Here is a 6,180-nt window from a genome sequence, read left to right on the forward strand (position 1 = left end):
AAAAATCTTTAAGAAATAGAATTTATGCTTGGGACCTATCTCCTTTGTCTCATGGTTTTGCTACTCTATTGTGAATCTATTCTATTAGAAATTTCTGATGGTATTGAAGGATTCAGATCTCACCAAAAAGGATATATAGAGTAAAGAAAGACTGTTTAGACCATATGTCTAGAGGTTGTGTGTGTGAGTGGAGAGTAACCAGCTCAGTCTCATTTGTCCTAGATTGTCTCAGTTTTAACAGTGAATGTTTTCTTAGTCCCTGGGCAAACAAAGGTGGTTGGCCACCCTGCCTGCTTATAGTTTCTGGAGTACAAAACTTGATTTATTGTAATTGTGTCTTTTCTTTACTACTGTTAAATGTTCTACATCTTAAAGGAAGTAGGGGAAGTTAAAAAAAATCTAAGATTAGCTATCTATCTTATAAATGCTAGGCAAGGCTGAAATATTTTGTGAACAGAACTCAATTTATTTTCAAAACATTTCTCTTAGTAATGTATCATTGTCACTACTAAAAGAAATTGCTGTTGATTCCATTTATAGAACATTATTGAAATATAAATATTGCAGGTTATTGAGCATTAGTAAAGTAATGGAGTGTCAAAGTTGAGTGGACTATAGAAAGGCAGATCAAAGGAACCTTGTGGCCATAATAATTCTCTGCCTTGTCTCTATCACAGCAGCCTTCTGGTCAGGTGTCCAGTGTTGACTTTACAGACTGTTAGAACTTCAGGAAAATGTGTAAAGGGGACACAGAATCTGTGAATCATTATTACTTAAAACTGTTTATGAATCTGCAGTTATTTAACAGCTTAGAGAATAAGAATGGGAGGAGAAACATGACACCTTCTAACACTATTAAAAAATATTATTCCAGGGCTGGGGAGATAGCTCAGTCAGTAGAGTGCTTGCATTGCAAGCACAAATTCCTGGGTTTGATCCCCAGCATCACAAAAAAAAAAAAAAAAATTATTCCCAAAGACTAGATTGTTCTTAAAAGGAAACTCCTCTAGAAACTGTTTGTAGCTGTTCTTGGGTCTGGCAATGTATTAAGAGCTTTAAGACCATAGATGATCATTATTGTGACAGCAGAGTTACTGCTTAATTTCTGTTTGATGTTGTGCACTCCAAGTTCAGCATATCACTATTTCAAAACTGCAGAAACTTCTGAGTACTCCTTAGGAATGTAATGCAACTCCATGAAGCCCTAACATGCAGTTAAGTAAACAGGAAGTCATAATCAGAACAGTTTGATGATGCAGAGCCTGGGCTCAGACAACAAACCAGGATTCACATCCCAGCTCTACCTCTTGTTTGTATGATCTTTGGCAAATCAATTATTGTTTTGGACTTCATTTCTTACATGTAGTATAAGATCAGAGAAGTCAATTTTGTCTCAATGATAGTGCTGTTATTAAGAATAAATGAGACATTGAAAGCACTTCATAAGCGCTCTGCTGATGCCAAATTTGCTTCTCTATTTACTAGAAGCATGTATATAGTGGTGCACAGGAACCAAGAGATAGATTTTATTTTGCTTTCAACAATTGATTTTTAGAAAGCCTTTTAGCCTTCCATGACTTGGTCTCCTTCTGCAGAATCTCAGTATGTCTGAGTAGATGACAGGTCAACAATCTTCCAGTTTCCAATTTCCTGGATAATGAGGTGAACATTTTAGAGGCAAAAAAGGCATGGATGAAATCACAGTTTAGAGTCTCCCAGGCCTCAATTTAAATTTTTCCTCTGCCTCAGTTCTGAGCCATGCATTGCTCATTGCCCATTCATATCTTGTTCCCTCTGCTTTCCTACAAAAATGGGGTATTGTTCTGAACAGCATGTGCAAATCACAATTACTACTTTCATTCTACTTCTTTTATTACTATTACTGTTACTCTACTCAAACTACTGCCCAAGGCAAATATGCCAGTTTCCCCAACCTCTGTCTGTCTTGTGTTTCTTCAGTTAAAATTTTATTGGAGTACATCACTGATTGGTTTACATCTTGGCTGAGATTCTTCTCCAGTTCTAAGGGCAGAGTTGATCAGTTGTGGAAGAGACCATGGAGACTGCAAAACCTAGTTCTTTTCTATGTTTCTTTGAGGAACATGTTTGCTGATCCCTCATCTAAGAAAATTTTAACATCTGTGTTCTTTAGCTTCCTGTTTTACCTCCCACCTGTGAGGATTATATGGCCTGTGTTTCCCTCCTCCCTTTTCCTGCTGAGTTGTATTCAGTTGTTTATAGATGGTTTTGGCATCATGTCTGCCATTTTTCTGCCACCATTTGTCTGCACTCCCACCATTTTACAACCTAGACTGTTAGTGAACTTCCTTGTCAATCATTGGTCCAATTATTATTAACCCACAAAATTCTACTACCTAAGAATAATTCCCCCACCATTCTCTCTCTCACACCCTTGTGTGAAGATACTCTACCTGTCTGCTTAATGAAATTTCTTGTGTCCATTCACACATCAGGAATAGTTTCTGGGTGCTTTCATTTGTGCCATAATTTGGAAGGGCTCTTCTACTGCCACTTAGGTGAGTAGAATTCCATCTGTTGCCCCAGAACCTCTGATGCTGGTCTCACATTCCATTCATCCTGATGCTTGGTTGCATATCCACCACCAGTTTCAGATTGGTAAGTTTGGCATTAAACATTCCTCTGCTGAAGCAAGACATGGCCATTGGTCATTCAGTGCCCTTGAGGCAGTTGAGGAGTGGGGGTTGCCACAGCCATGACTTTTACAATTACATTTGCTCCCCTTAGTTGACCTTATCAGACAGGTGGATCACTGATGTTTGTGGTGAACATTCCCTCTCTGGATTGAGGCTCTTATAGTTTTTCTTTCAAAATTCTGCCACCAAGTCCTTAACCCCCTTGCCTTTTGCCTGGCACACACTGATGGGGGAGACATTTGTTTTCATGAAGTAAAACATGAAAGGATGCATTTATGAAAGCCTGAGGGAGAAAAATGACTGCAAAACCTAAGATAAGCATTAATTTAAAAGCTATGTTGTCAAGCTATCTGACCATAATTTAATTCAAACATTTAAAATGTTATCAAATGGAAATCACTGACTCACCTGAATCACCTTCACCTGACACAGAGCAGAGCCAATGCTGGCAACTTCCATCAAACCCAGAGTAAGCAGTTTCTTAGTGTGGCAGTATTTCAGGATACAGATAATATACTACAGTTAATTTTTCTAAAGCAGGTAGCAGCAAAACACATTCACTCATGCATTTCCAAGACCCCACCAAAGAGAAGTATTAGCATTTTTTTAAGAGCGAACTTCTGTGAAAGAAAATGTAACTTAGCAGAGTTGGTAAAGTTGAGGTGGGAATTTCAGATTTATGTTACAAAGCTCTTGCACAAGAGATTGCCATCTCCATTTTCAAAAGGTCTTTTGAAATCAGCAGATCCTCCTTCCCTATTTTAGAACTTACCTCTGTTTTCTAAATAGAAGTCAACAGAGGGAGAAAAAGTGGACTGGCAAAGCTGCAGACTCTGAAAGTTTTGCTCCAGGGATTACCTACTTGTGATTGGGAACCAGGCCTTGGGGGACATGGAGGACAGGGCCCAGTGGAGAGGATTGAAAGGGTGGGTGACTGTGACTGTCACTTGATATTTGAAGTTCATTGAATGTCAGTCATCCTTAGATAACAAGTCTGCAGTCTTGAGACTCAGACACTAATCAACCCATATTTAATCAGAGTAATGGAATGGGTCTCCAACATTCTTTGAAGGAGCAGAGAGTGGGGTCACAGCTTTAAGATTTTTCATGGCTTTAAGAAAAAAAAAAAGCAGTAACATGGCACACACTACTAGCTCAGTTTCCCTCTCGAAGATGCCTCTTGGATTAAAGGCATACTGCATTAAATAACCCATGGCCTCCAGACCTAGCGATGCTCTATCTTGACCCAGTGACTCTGAAGAAAAGGTGGGGACCCAGAAGCTCATGCTCGCCAAGTTCTCAATGTTGCACCCTGGAGACCAACCTGGATGGAGAGTCCACTCGGTCTACACCCACCCTATGCGATTCAGGTGATGCCCCAGCCTGTGACCCCCACCCCCATCCACCATGCCTGGCCAACAAACAGGCTCATGCCCCCTAGTGGTGCCAGTGTCGAGCGCACACCAACTTTCTGAGGGTTCCCAGAACAATAGCAGTTGAAGCGCCAGCAGCACCCAACATCCACCAGAGCTGAATTTTGCTGCCCCCCACCTCGCACTAGCATCCCAGGTGTTGGCGCTGGGCTGTGGCAAGGAGGGTCCCCGAAGCCTTCCCAGCCCACTAGTTTGGGGTGCACCATGCCGTATGAAACCAAGAACCCTGCGCCCTGGTGCCAGAATGGGCAGAGATGCAGCAGCTTCCCTGCAGGCGATCATGTTGCCTGGCCACTACTGGAAGCCACCACCAACCACCCCTGCCCTGACCATCACTGAGAAGAAAGCACTGGCTCACTGTCACCTCTCCCTGGGTAGCAGCCACCACTCCCCATTCAGGATCCTTTCACAGGCACCACTTGTGCCCAAGCAGATGGCCCAGAGAGATGACTCACACCCAGACTCATTCCTTTCTGCCCACCTGCAATTTGGTGCTCATCTGGCAGCTTCCCATGCAGGCTTACCCACTAGGGAACTGGGGTGAACACTGAGACAGCTGCATCTCAGGTCATGCTCTGAGCAGGGTTTGAGGGCCTGGCTTGCATGGACAGGGTGCCCAGGTGCTGTGGGCCAGGTGAGACCCTCACAGGTAAGGCAGAATGAGGGAATACTGTGGGTCTTGGACCCAGGGCTTGTGGGCTTGCCCCTGCATGTACCCAGGGAATTGCCCTGCACCCACCTGCAGTCTCTGTGCTTGGTAGTGACATGAAAAGTTGGTGTAACTGTTAATGAGAAATTAATACAAATGGTATATTCATTCCTAGCAATAAGAGGCACCATGGGTTCCAAACCCTACTGTGGAGAGCCATGACAGAGGATGGGAGAACAGTCACTGAAATTGGGTGTCTCTGATAACCACATAGTTGTGGCATGCCCAGAGCATGGGAATATTTCTGTGCAAGGGCACAGGATGCTTAGCTGCTGTGGCAATGCCTTGCATGAGCAGGCTCTGTGCAAGAGTTCTGTTAGCTCTGACCTTCATCTCAGGTGCACAGCTCCAGAAAAGGAAGGAATTCTTATGCTAGACCACCACACTATTTCACCAGCTCTGCTTTCCAGATTGCTGCCTGCCTTATAGTAACTTTTAACAATTGACTTTCTTGAGAGCTATACAACACTCCTATCATTGCACTTTCCAACTGTGGATTGCAACAATAGAAAAACTACATAGGATGTCCTAATTTCTGTAACTTTCCTGAATATAAAGAATTGTATAGTCTTTAACCTGATAATGGGACATACATAAATAAGGATTGCTGGCATAACTCTTTAGAGCTGCATCTCCATCAGAGAGCAGAGCTCCACCTGATCCCTGCTTAATCTTCAAGGTCTGTGTCTGTGAATCTTTATTTTCCAATCCCCCTTCACCCCTCGCCAGACCAGAGAGTTTGGTTGCACTCACCCAAGTTCCCAGGAGCAGACATGACTTTGATAAACTTTATTACAATTGTAAAAAACCTGGTTATCTTCAAAAGGACTGAAAGATAAGAAAGGGGGACTTGCAAATACAGCCCAATCAGAAATGTCCAATCTGTCATAAAGTATTTTATTGGACTAATTAATGCAGATCTAAAACAGACATGTCAGGAAACCTAATTATGGGTCACCTCCCGACCCAAGGCCAAAAGAGGAGGAATCCTTCTCATCTGCAGATGCAGATGTCTCCTTCACAGATGTTTCCACTTTAAAGAGAAGCTCCTTCCACAAATACTTTCATGCTGCTAGAGGAATTAAATGTGATTACTACTGAGGATGCTCAAATATGTCTCCCTAGGGAAGTTTTTAAAATTCTTACCCAAACTCCAGAATCTCCACCTAAAGATAGCTTTGGCTTAATTTTGTCCCTCTATCACTGTGCTAAATAAGGAAAACCTGTAATTCTTGAAGTTATTGATTCTGATTACACTGGTGTAATATACATTCAAGTTTGGCCTCAAATGCCTTTAATTCTCCCCAAAGGATCCTCCATGGCTCAATTAATTGTCATTCCTTACATTGCTGCCCAACAACCC

Source organism: Sciurus carolinensis, unplaced genomic scaffold, assembly GCF_902686445.1.
Source record: "Sciurus carolinensis unplaced genomic scaffold, mSciCar1.2, whole genome shotgun sequence".
Lineage (NCBI taxonomy): Eukaryota > Metazoa > Chordata > Mammalia > Rodentia > Sciuridae > Sciurus > Sciurus carolinensis.